Genomic DNA, 12,964 nt, shown 5'->3' with positions numbered 1-12,964 from the left:
CTTTGCAGTGTTTGGGTACCCACTCTAGAGCCTGGCTAGAGATTTTTGTGTTCCTATAACCACACCATTATGAGTAGGAATCGACTGGATGGCACTGGTTTTAAGACCACACCACAGGCCCCCTGTGTCGGCTGAATAACAAAGGTTATTCTTGCTGTTACTAGTTGTGGAGTCGCCCCTGACTCCTGGTGACCCCATGTACAATGGAATGAAACACTGCCTGGACCTGCACCATTCCCATGATCCGTTGCAGATTGGACTATCATAATCCATAGGGTTTTCAATGGCTAATTTTTGGAAGGAGATACCCCGGTCTTTCTTCCTAGTCAGCCTTAGTCTGGAATCTCTGCTGAATTCTGTTCAGCATCATAGCAACACAAGCTTAACTGACAGATAGATGGTTCAGGTATCTTCCATGGTAGGTGAGAATTCTACCACTCAACCGCCAATGCCCCTGAAGTTGTCAATAATGGTGCTGAATTACTTTTAAAAGTGGCTTTAAAATATTTTAAATAACAAATAGTTGAATGATTTTTAATAAAGATTATTTTAAATAAAGTAAGTAAAAAATTCATGTTTAAAATTTTATGACTGCTTCAGTAAGATCTATAATTTACATCTCTGGCCCTGTAGATTCAATCAAAAGACTGTGGTGCCTTACTATATTAAATGCAATTTTTTGAAAAGTGAATAAAATTTGGGGGGAAGCCAAAACCAAAAAAGTGAATTTAATAAGTGACAGCAAATGTCACAGTGTATTATGGAGACATTACACTTATGTAGAAACTTACCCAGAATTTATTAAAGCAATCTTTTATAATGTCACACATGCTTTATTATAAATTGGAATTTTGCCATGATAAAGGTGTGAGGAATATATTTAAGGAAATGGTGCAGTTAGCAGAAGAATAGAATGGTAAGCTTAGAACAATAATTCTCAAGGTGGGAGGGCATGTGTAATTTAAAAAGGGTATTCAATATGACTGTTGTTTTCCTAATACAAACCAAGAAAATTAAGCTTGATAAAATCTGCTCATTTGGTGGCTATGTTTTTCTTCTGTGACAAGGTGCTGTAATGGAATAGGATAAAATCCTAGCTGTAGTGATGTAGACCCTGAGTGTGTGTGTGTATGTGAGAGTGTGTGTATGTGAGAGTGTGTGTATGTGAGAGTGTGTGCATGTATGTAAGAGTGTGTGTGTGTGAGTGTGTGTGTATGTGAGTGTGTGCGTGTATGTAAGAGAGTGTGTGTATGTGAGTGTGTGTGTATGTGAACATAGTATCTGGAGGTGAGAAAGTACAGACCCTATGCATTCCAAACACTGGTAGATTTTTCAAACTGTAAGACACAGATCAAGCCCATCCAGCCAGCCCAGTTGAAAATCACTAATGTGAAATATTAAGGTGAATTAGAGAGACATTTTGGAGTGTGTGCAAAGGTTGTGCTTTCTGGTGTAGAACATCTGGGAAACTTTCCTATCCCTAAAAATTTTCACACAAAAACATCAAATTAAATGAATGATGAAACACCCTTAAATGGAAAAAGGATAGTTTTGTTAGCAAGTTGTTTTTGAATTCTTTGTAACTGGTTCCAGTTCTCCAAACAAACATTGAGCTTAAAAAGGAAAAAAAAAAATATATATATATATATATATATATATTTTTTTAATCCAGATTTTGATGAACGTATAAGTTCTAGGTTCCGATCTGGACATCTCCAAAATGATTTCTGACCTGGACTTTAAGTCCTAAGTGAACCCATCTCACCAAGCAAGGAAATCCGAGGTAGGTGATCTACCTCTTTCTGTCCACTCTTCATTAAGTTAATGTACTAGTATAGCTCCACCACGGGTAAGCCCAGATAGCATTAACCAGTTTATCTGTGGCTCATGGAAGGCGTGATGGCGTGTGAATCTGGACCCAAAGTGAGTTCCGCCTACCTTATTTCCCAGCTCCTTAACCTCAGTACTACACACAGCCAGTCTTTTCTTACCCAGTGAATTAATCCTTTCACAACTTGTTCAGATCCTTTACTTCTTTTTAAAAAATATTTTATTGTATTTTTGGTGAAAATGTACAGCAAAGCATGCTGCCCTTCAACAGTTTCTAGGCATAATGTTTAGTGACATTTGTTACATTCTTCACATTGTGTCGACATTCTAATACATAATCACATTGTGTAGACCCCTGTTAACTTCCTCTCACTGCCCACAGACTTCTCATCCATGCTTTATGGTAACTGTTGTCCCTTTGGTCTTACAGAGACAATTTTTTAAAAGAGCACAATTCTCAAGAGTAGCATTCTTTTTGAGCTAAAATGCTATTTAGTTTAAAGGTGACTTCAAGGTTTAAAGAGTATCTTGGAGCGATACAGTATCTTGCACAATAAAAATTAGAATGCCCTGTTTTGGATCATTGAAGAGGCATTGCTCAGGTTAAAATTTAACTGTGCTAAAGAAACCAAACTATGAACACAGATAGTAATAAGTGCAACACTCATCAGAGGTTTGAAACAATTTCATTTTACCTTATAGTTTATGGAATATTCCTTTCCCCTCAGTGTTGCAGAATTTGAAGAGCTATTGAAAATAACCTGGACTTCTCCAAAGCAATTTCTGATCTGGACTTTGGAGCTGTAAGTGAACCCACCGCACCAAACAAGGAAATCCTGTGTACGTGACCTAGATTTTTGGGGGATTTTCTGAAGAAGTATTACAAGATGTCTATTTTCTATTTTCATAAACCTACTTGTAAATTTATATAATTTTATTCACTGCTACTTGATTTTTTTTTGCACATAAGAAATTCTTTTGTCTTTTCATGGTCAATACCTGTTCGCCTTTGATATATGAATACTACATTTCTAAAATCAGGGTGAATAGAGTTTCCCTTTACAGTTCATGGCACCGAGGTACTATCCTAGAGAGAACATAGGTAGATAGTTTCTGTGAACAAATTATTTATGTTTTACATTATTTTCTTTGGTTGTGTTTTGACAGATAAGAACCCAATATTAGCGTGATCTGAATTATTTTCTTCCAGTGCTTTTATATTAACGTTTATCTATATTGAGTTCATCTGTCCTATTTCTGCACTATTTTGGAGAGCCATTATTGATCTCTACTGCATTTTACAATCCACACAATAAACATCCATTTCTTTAACCAGAAAACATTTATCGAAGGTCTGCTATGGGTCAAAGGTGGTAAGACATGGCAATGTTTCTAGCAGCCTCACAACACATGAGAGGCCAACCAACATAAAAGGAAAACATACTTGGACAAATCAGTTTTATGAAATGTTTATACAGGAGGTATGCTCACAGAATAATAGTAATAAGTTTTTTAGCATCTACTATGTGTCATGAAAGTGCCAAGTCATTCATTTGTCAACTGTAGTCTGAGATGAGGAAATTGAGAAATAGAGAAGTTAAGCAACTTGCCCCAAATTATATTGCTAGTGAGTAAAAGACAAGATTCAAATTTAGGTCTCCTTAACTTCAAAGCCTAGGATCTTTCTGTCATCATACTTTCTGCCTAAAACATGACATCTTCCTAAAACAGGGTGGAACTTGTTCCTCCCTTCTCATAGACTTTCGGTGGCTCCTCAATACATACCTCAGGTTACTCTTTAAGGTCCTGTATGACTTATCCATTCTTTTCTGGCATCCTCTCCCACTAAGTGTTTCCCTGTATTCTTATCTCACTGCACTGTGACTGTTTTTCCAAACTTGCCGTGCATGTTCACGTTTCCATGGCGTTGCCCGTGCTGTTTCCTCCACCTGGAATGCACTTCGTATCTCTTTCTCTTCTCTAAAATTCTACTCATCCTTCAAAACTTAGCTTAGATACCTTTAGTGATATGCCCAGGATGTAGTCATGTAGTCTGTACTCATACAGCACATTGCTTGTTAGATAGAGCTTTTAAGTCATTCTGTCTGATTGGGTATTTTTCTACATGTTTGCATCCCTGACATGTCTGTAAATACTGGAAGGCAGGCATCACTTCTTATTTATAACCTGTTCCGGTCAAAAAAGATTGAGGCAACTAGACACTTCCTCTTTTTAGCTCTGTATTTCCTAGAACACATAGCATAGGGTTTTCTAGTACCCACAAAAAATAAATATTCAATTAAAGTTGGTTGAATGCATGGATAAATGAATGGATGAACACATGACAAAATATAACAAAAAATTTTATGATACATTTTTCCCTGATTATAAACTAATACATGCAATTTATAGAAAGTTTGGAAAAATAGGGGAAAAAATTCATTCCTATTCTCATCAGAGATATCCATATTTCCACCACACAGGTATGGTAAATATCCTGATCAGTTGGTGTCAAGAAAATGGCTTAGAAAGACATCAGTAGGTGTCGTTTGGTATAGGCAGGACCTCATGGACAGAAGGCCCACGGCTGCACAGATCCCTGTCCTTTCACCGTCTTACAGAGAGCTGTACTTGTGCTAGGTCAGGCTGGGCACACCAAGGGGCTGCATAGGCATAAAATTCAAAAGGAACAAAGGAGTATGTAGAGAAAAGTGAATCTCTCTCCGCCCTTGTCCTTCAGCCACCTAGTTCCTCTCCCAGAGGCAACCACTGTTACCAATCAATTTTACAGATTTTAAAAGTTGATTATTCCAAATAATACTTTTTTGGAAAAATAATTTTTATACATTACTCTCATGCCTTAACAAAAGATGCTATTAAAAATCTAATATCTAAATACTAACCCTGATTTAACTAGCATACCAGCAAATTGATTTTGTGAAATAGTCATTATATTTAAACATATTTAAACTCATAGTAGCCCTATAGGACAGAGTAGAACTGCCCCCATAGAGTTTCCAAGGCTGTAAATCTTTGCAGAAGCAGACTACCACGTCTTTCTTCTCCAGAGCAGCTCGTGGGTTTGAACTACTGACCTTTCTGTTAACAGCGGATCACTTACCACTGGACCCCAGGACTCCTTTATTTAAACATAGATGAGTGAATAGTTTTGAGGCTGCAGTAAACATGCTGTATTTGTCTATTGTGATGATTTCTGTATTGTCAGTGGCTTATAGTAGGGCTGCTGGAGAAAATCACACAACCGTATAATTCTTGGTTAATTCTTGGAAAACACTATTCACCTTCAGAACTGTCCCCAAATCCTTTCTTTGTTTTCCAAATCCACGCTGTATCATGAGTAGCTATTGCAATCTTCTGAATTCCTCAAACCTTGGACCCTGTCACATGCTTCCTCACTTTCGGAAGATTACCTGGCCTCCTACCTCACAGGGAAAAAGGAATCATCATTGAAGTTTTCTTACATAACAAGCTTCTCCCAAGCAGATGCCCATGTGTGAGCTTTGTAGGAAACATCTCGTGGTCTATTTTCTCAGGAAGGAGGTGGCCTGAGGTGTGCACCTGTACTGATTCCTGGGTGGAGAGGTAAGTCAGGTTATGAAAAGAATAAAGCTGAAAGATTGTGACAAGGAGATGGGAGGGAAAAATTGTGTGGATGGATATCTTTAGATTGGGCCCAGAGTATAAAAATCACTGTATATCATGTGGATGCTTGTCAAAGGACTCCGTCTGTAGAGGAGATTCTCAGTAATTAGGTGGACAAGATGGCTTTTCTCCAGGCATCTAAGTGCTTGTTCAATAGGCTCATTAGGAAGTCCCCATGGTGGCAGCGAAGGAGATTATGCATAGGTTCAATATCGGCTCCCTCTACTAGGGCTGATTTGGCTACTTCCACTCTTGAGTGCCTACAATACCTACAGCAGTGATCAATACTTGATCTCCTGATCCACCCCCCAACCCTGGAATACCAGCCAGCCATTTAGTGGTAGTTTGATTATATAGGTCTGTAGGGTCACTATGAGTCGGAATCAACTCAACGGCAACAGGTTTTTTGTTTTGTTTTTTTCCATTGTGGAGGGAGGCAGCAATTTTATGTAATACAGCTGATCTTCATTACTCACAGATTTCGTATCTGCAAATTGCCTAATCACTAAAATTTATAATCCCAAAATAAATACTCGCAGCGCTTTTGCAGTCATTTACAGACATGCAGAGAGCAGTGAAAATTTTTGAGTTGGTCGATGTACATGTCTCCAGTTGAGACTGAAAAAGGTGATGCACTGCCTCTTTGTTTCAGCTCTGATACTGTGAAAAAGTGTCATTTTTAAAGTCTACCTAGTGCCATGTTTTTCACATTTTTATGCTTTTGTGTTGCTGATTTCAGTTTAAAATGACCTCCAACTATAGTGCTAAAAAAAAAAACCCATTGCCTTTGAGTCAATTCCACCTCATAGTGACCCGAAAGGACAGAGTAGAACTGCCCTATAGGGTTTCTAAGGAGCACCTGGTAGATTCAGACTGCCAACCATAGCTCTTAAACACTATACCATCAGGTTTTCCATGGTGCTAAAGTGCTGTCTAATTTTCTTAGGCACAGGAAGGCTATGACCTGCCTTATGGAGAAAATACATGTTAGATAAACTTTGTTCAAGCCTGAGTTATAGAGCTCTGAATCAACAGTGTATATTACATAAGGTATCTTTAAACAAAACACACATAAAACAAGGTTATGTATTGATCAGTGAATGAAAATGTGATCAGAGGCTCATAGAAACTCAATCCTGTATTTCCCCTAGGAGCAATCGTTCAGTATTTGCTAATTCAGTGTTTGTAGTCACTTTATAGAGCATAACTACCGTTACTATTGAGAGCTGATTGTATATATTTATTATGGATATGGTTTACTTTCCCTACACACCAAATTTTTACCTGCATCATTATTCATAGATGTACTAAGTACCTTATTCACTGTAATGATATCCCATTCACCATTGCTTCTGACTAGGAAATTTGTTTAATGGTAAACGAAATAAAGCTTTGAGCTGGTACTATTGAGATTTACTGGTCTTACCATGTAGCCCGTCACTCAGAAGTGAATGGGCTTTTAGAAATGTAGAAGGTTCTTTGGGAGAGCCAGTTAATGTACCAACTGGGGAACAATACCTTGTGAGGTTGTAATGCTATAAGTTAGGATGCAGTAAATGCATTTCTTCCATAGTCACTGTCATGAATTGAATTGTGTCCCCCACAATATGTATATCAATTTGGCTAGGCCATGATTCCCAGTATTGTGTGATTGTCCACCATTTTGCCATCTGGTATGATTTTCCTGTGTGTTGTAAATTCTACCTCTATGATGTTAATGAGGTGGAATAGGTGACAGTTTTATTAATGAGGCAGGACCAAATCTCCAAGATTGGATTGTGTCTTGAGCCAATCTCTTTTGAGAGAAGCGAGCAGAGAGACAGGGGTTCCTCATACCACCAAGAAAGCAGTGCTGGGAGCAGAGCATGTCCTTTGGACCCGGGGTTCCTGCATGTAGAAGCTCCTAGTCCAGGGGAAGATTGATGACAAGGACCTTTCTCCAGAGCCGACAGAGAAAGCCTTCTCCTGGAGCCGATACCCTGAATTTGGACTTCTAGCCTATGAGACTGTGAGAGGATGAACTTCCGTTTGTTGAAGCCATTCACTTGTTGTATTTCTGTTACAGCACCACTAGATGACTAAGACAGTCACCAATAAATTTAATGGCCTGCCCACTAAATTTTTGTTTCCTATTCCAGAGACTTTTAACTCTGCTGGTCTAGTGGTCTTATTACTCAAGGGAGGAATAATTCTATCAGGAGACACAAAAGCAGTTACATTTAACAGCTGAATTTCCACATGCGTAAGTATGAAGCTGGACCCATACCTCACACCATATATGAAAATTTACTCAAAATGGATCAAGGACCTAATATAAGAACTAAAACTATAAAACTCTTAGAAGAAAACATAGGGGTCATACTTCGGGACCTAGTTTTTAACAACTAATTCTTAGATATGACACCAAAAGCACGAGCAACAAAAGACAAAGTAGATAAATTGGATTCATCAAAATTAAAAACTTGTGTTGATCAAAGGACTTTATCAAGAAAGTGAAGAGACGACCTATAGATCGGCAAAAAATTTTTGAGAACCACAGATTGGATAAGAGTTTAATATCCAGAATATATAAAGAACTCTTAAAAACAAAAAGACAACCGAATCAGAAAAAGGACAAAGGTAATGGTTGTTGGACTCAGCACATATGCCTACATATGTATACTTGATTTAACTAAGAATTATTGTCAGTATATGAAGAGTACAGAAGGACTTTTCTTAAGGCGAAGCGTGTGGAGAGGAGGAAAGTTGTTTGTAGAGTTATTCTGCCGTATAATGTTTTAGGACCAGTTTTGTTTCAGAGGCTGCACAGCTGTTCAAGCCTTTGGAAGGAAAGTTGGGGCCTGGAATACACAGATCATCATGAAGCCATGGTCATTTCAACATGATTTCTAAAAACATTCTCCAGGTTGTGGAGAGACTAGAAAACTTATGCACTGCTGGTGGAAATGTAAAATGGTACAACCACTTTGGAAACCGATTTGGTGCTTTCTTAAAAAGCTAGAAATAGAACTACCATACAGTCCAGCAATCCCACTCCTTGGAATATATCCTAGAGAAATAAGAGCACTCGCACAAATAGATATATGCACACCCATGTTCATTGCAGCACTGTTTACAATAGCAAAAAGATTGAAGCAACCAAGGTGCCCATCAATGGATGAGTGGATAAACAAAATCTGGTATATTCACACAATGGAACACTACGCAACGATAAGGAACAATGATGAATCTGTGAAACATCTCATGACGTGGAGAAATCTGGAAGGCATTATGCTGAGTGAAATTAGTCAGTTGCAAAAGGACAAATATTGTATGAGACCACTATTATAAGAAAATGTTTAAACACAGAAGAAAACATTCTTTGATGGTTATGAGGATGGGGAGGGAGGGAGAAATTATTCACTAATTAGATAGTAGACGAGAATTATTTTAGGTGAAGGGAAGGGCAACACGCAATACAGGGGAAGTCAGCACAACTGGACTAATCCAAAAGCTAAGAAGTTTCCTGAATACAACCAAACACTTCGAGGGACAGAATAGCAGGGGTGGGAGTCTGGGGACCATCGTTTCAGGGGACATCTAGGTCAATTGTCGTAACAAAGTGTATTAAGAAAACATTCTGCATCCTGCTCTCGTGAGTGGCATCTGGGGTCTTAAAAGCTAGCAAGTGGCCATCTAAGATGCATCAATTTGTCTCAACCCACCTGGAGCAAAGGAAAATGAAGAACACCAAAGACACAAGGAAAATACGAGCCCAAGAGAAAGAAAGGGTCACATAAACCAGAGACTCCATCAGCCTGAGACAGGAAGAACTAGATGGTGCCCCCCGCCCCCGTCCAAAATACAAATGACTGCCCTGATAGGGAACACAACAGAGAATCCCTGATGAAGCAGGAGAAAAGTAGGATGCACATCTCAAATTCTAGTAAAAAAGACCAGACTTAATGGTCTGACTGAGACTGGAGGGACCCCAGAGGTCCTGACCCCCAGACTCTCCATTAGCCCAAAACTAAAACCTTTCCCGAAGCCAATTCTTCAGACAAAGATTAGACTGGACTATAAGGCATTATATGGTACTGGTGAGGAGTGTGCTTCTTAGCTCAAGTAGACACATGAGGCTATGTGGGCAGCTCCCGTCTGGAGGCGAGATAAGAAGGCAGAGGGGGATGGTAATTGGTTGAATGGACATGGGAAATACACAGGGTGGAGAGGAGGAGAGTGCTGTCACATCATAAGGAGAGCAACTAGGGTCACATAACAATGTATAAGTTTTTGTATGAAAAACTGACTTGAATTGTAAACTTTCCCTTAAAGCAGAATAAAAAATAAAAACACTCTCCTCAGGGTCTTCTAATGGATAATGACCGAATGCTGAAGGATCCTGGAGTAGGAGATACTTTTCTGTGTAAGCATCACTAGTAGAAACTTAAAATGGGTTTTCATCTGGTCTCCCTGATCCAGCCTAAAAATTGTCTTTGGCCATTTGGAAAGATGCTAATTACCCTGTTGTTGAAATGAATGCTGACATCCCAGCGACAGGTTAGCTGCCTGGCAGGCATACTTGTCTAAATGATTTGTCCTTTGATCAAGAAACCCAACATTTTCCAGCTAAAGACTTTCCAAATAACAATCAAATCTTGTTTCCTCATTTGTAGGCTTAAAATTTGCTTAGAGTAAATAAATTCAAATGGTGCAGGGCTTATCATCCCTCTCTTCTGCTATCTTTTTTCCCCCTTTTCAGGAACTCAGTGAAAATATTGCCTGCTCAAATTATAGCTCTTAGCTACCAAAAATACTTTTTATAAAATTTCTAAATAAAAAAAAAAAAATTGGGCAAAGGACTTGAATAGACACTTCACCAAAAAGGATATACAAATGCCAAAAAGCACATGAAAAGATGCTCAATGTTATCAGTGATTAATGAAATGCAAATCAAAACCACAATGAGACATCACTTCACCACCACTAGGATGACTGTGATTAAAAAAATGGAAAACAACAAGTGTTGGCAATAATGTGGAGAAACTGAAATCCTCTTCCATTGCCAGTTGGATTATAAAATGGTATAGACACTGTGGAAAACAGTTTGATGGTTCCTCAGAAAGTTACACATGGAATTACCATGTCATCCCTCAAGCCCACTCCTAGGTATATACCCCAAAGAATTGAAAGCAGGAGTGCAAACAGGTGCTTGTACATCAATGTTTACTGCAGCATTATTCACAATAAGCAAAAAGTGGAGACAGTCTAAACGTCCATCAACAGATGAATGGCTAAACAGGATGTAGTATATACACTCAGTGAAATATTATTCAGCCATAAAGAAAAACAAAGGCCTGATACATGCTACAGTATGGATGAACCTTGAAAACATTATTCTGAGTGAAATAAGTCAGTCACAAAAGAATAAATATTGTGTGATTCCACTTATATGATATATCTAGAATAGGAAAGTATATAGAGACCAGGGTTTATCAGTGGTTACCAGGGGCAGGTGGGAGGGAGGGAGAAAGGGATAATCATTGTATACGGGACACTGAGCTGATAAGTGTGATGGAAAATTTTGGAAATGTGTAGTGGTGATGGATGGTTGCAGAACATGGTGAACGTAATCAGTGTCACTAAACTGTGCGTGTAAAAAGCGTTGAAATGGCAAATGGTTGTCTTTACCACAATTTTTTTTAAAAAGTGGTTACTGTGAAATGGAGATTGAGACTGACAACTGATCATTTTGGACTTTTCTTGCCTCATGAATAAGAAAAAAAAATTTTCATGTAATTGCTGGGGTGTTTGATCCTGATTTTAAAGAGGAAATAGGGTTTCTACCACACAACGAAGGCAAGAAAGAGCATATTTGGAAGCTAGGACATCTTCTGTCTTTTGCTGCTACCATGTCCGGTGATAAAAACGAGTGAAAAACCTGTGGAATCTATATGTCAGAATCATGAAAGACTCAGACCTTTTAGAAAGGAAGGTTTGGGTCATCTCATCAGATAAATGATTCCATCCATTTGAGCTTCTGGCTGAGGGCAAAGGGAGCATGGAATAGGTCATGGAGGAAGGAAGTTATGAATACCAGCTATAGCCTCATGACCTGTAGTAGCTGCCTTTATTTTCTTTCTTACTGTGTTCTCTTCTCCCTTGTCGTGTCATTTGTGGTTAACTTCACAATTTAGTCCACAGATTTCATTATATCAATACTTAGTTGTGACTCAACCAGAGGAGGAAAAAACATTACCCAATGATAAATGAAGTTACTGATGAGATTCCGTGCCTCAAAAAGAGATGATTGTAACTTCTTTGGTACAAGAGATAGTTCCATTATTAGAGGTAAGAGTATGCTATTGTTACAATTGTAGGTTGAAAATTTGTGTGAGAAGAGGGCAAATGGATGCTGAGTAGCCAAAGTGATGGGCAGTGGCAGGTATTATTAACTGGCTCTTTCCGTACTATTCCAATCCCATTGGAGCTTGCCTTCCTGAGCTTTAGAAGCTGGAAAGCTAAAGACTGTAATTCAAGACTCCATTGAAGTGTAGCTAGGGTTACTCAAGCTTTCTGCCAAGCAGATACACCCCTGCCAGACTTGGCAGGCAGAAGCGAGCATCACAAGGCAGAGGCCATGCGATTCTTCTGGCAAGTGCAGTTGTAGAGGTTTTTATTTTTTTCTACTGCAGCTGTTGTAGACGTTCTGGTGACCAGATCCTGGATTCAGGGGTATCAAGCAGAGACATATCTGCTGGAAAGTTCCCATGGTATGACTGGGCATTTCTTCTGGCTGACTTGTCAATGTTTGTGCAACATCTGAGCTTGGTTCTTCAGCCCTCCCAGACATCCTGTAAGCGAATCAATAACCTGTAATAAATTCCTTTCTACTTAAACTAGTGGAAGTATACTCTATTGTCTAAAACTAGGATACTAATATGTTTCTAAACAAGTCAATAGCAAGGGGAATGAGATTCTCCAATTTGGGGGGAAGATGGATGATTGAGAATCAGATACAATAACCACTTCACCTCCCGTTCACCCCTTACACTGAAATTTGGCATCTACCTTCTCTGCTCCTGCTTTTAATAAGGTCACCAAGAATCACCTATAGGCTACTTCATTTAACCACTACTGCAACTAGTAGGTACTATTACTGCCATTTTATGGATGAAGAACTTGAGGCATAGAGAGATATCATTAAATCACAGATGTTTAGAGCTGGCTGGAAGTTCTCTCACAGATCAGTTAATACAAGCCCGCGTTGTGCTGACAAGAAAAGCCAGCTCAGAAAGGAAGCTGTACCTTATGAAAAGAATATCACCTAGTTTGCTAGAAGTAGAGTCTAGATCAGAATCCAGATCTCCCATCTCCTTGCCCGGCATCGATAATAAGTTATCAGTGTGCAAACTAGACAGCACTAATGATAATCGAAACACATACGTTTAAAAAAGTGCTTAACTCCCTTCAGACTTTAGTTACTGTGGCT

This window comes from Elephas maximus, chromosome 23 (assembly GCF_024166365.1).
Source record: "Elephas maximus indicus isolate mEleMax1 chromosome 23, mEleMax1 primary haplotype, whole genome shotgun sequence".
NCBI lineage: Eukaryota > Metazoa > Chordata > Mammalia > Proboscidea > Elephantidae > Elephas > Elephas maximus.
Note: the sequence above shows the minus strand (reverse complement) of the source record.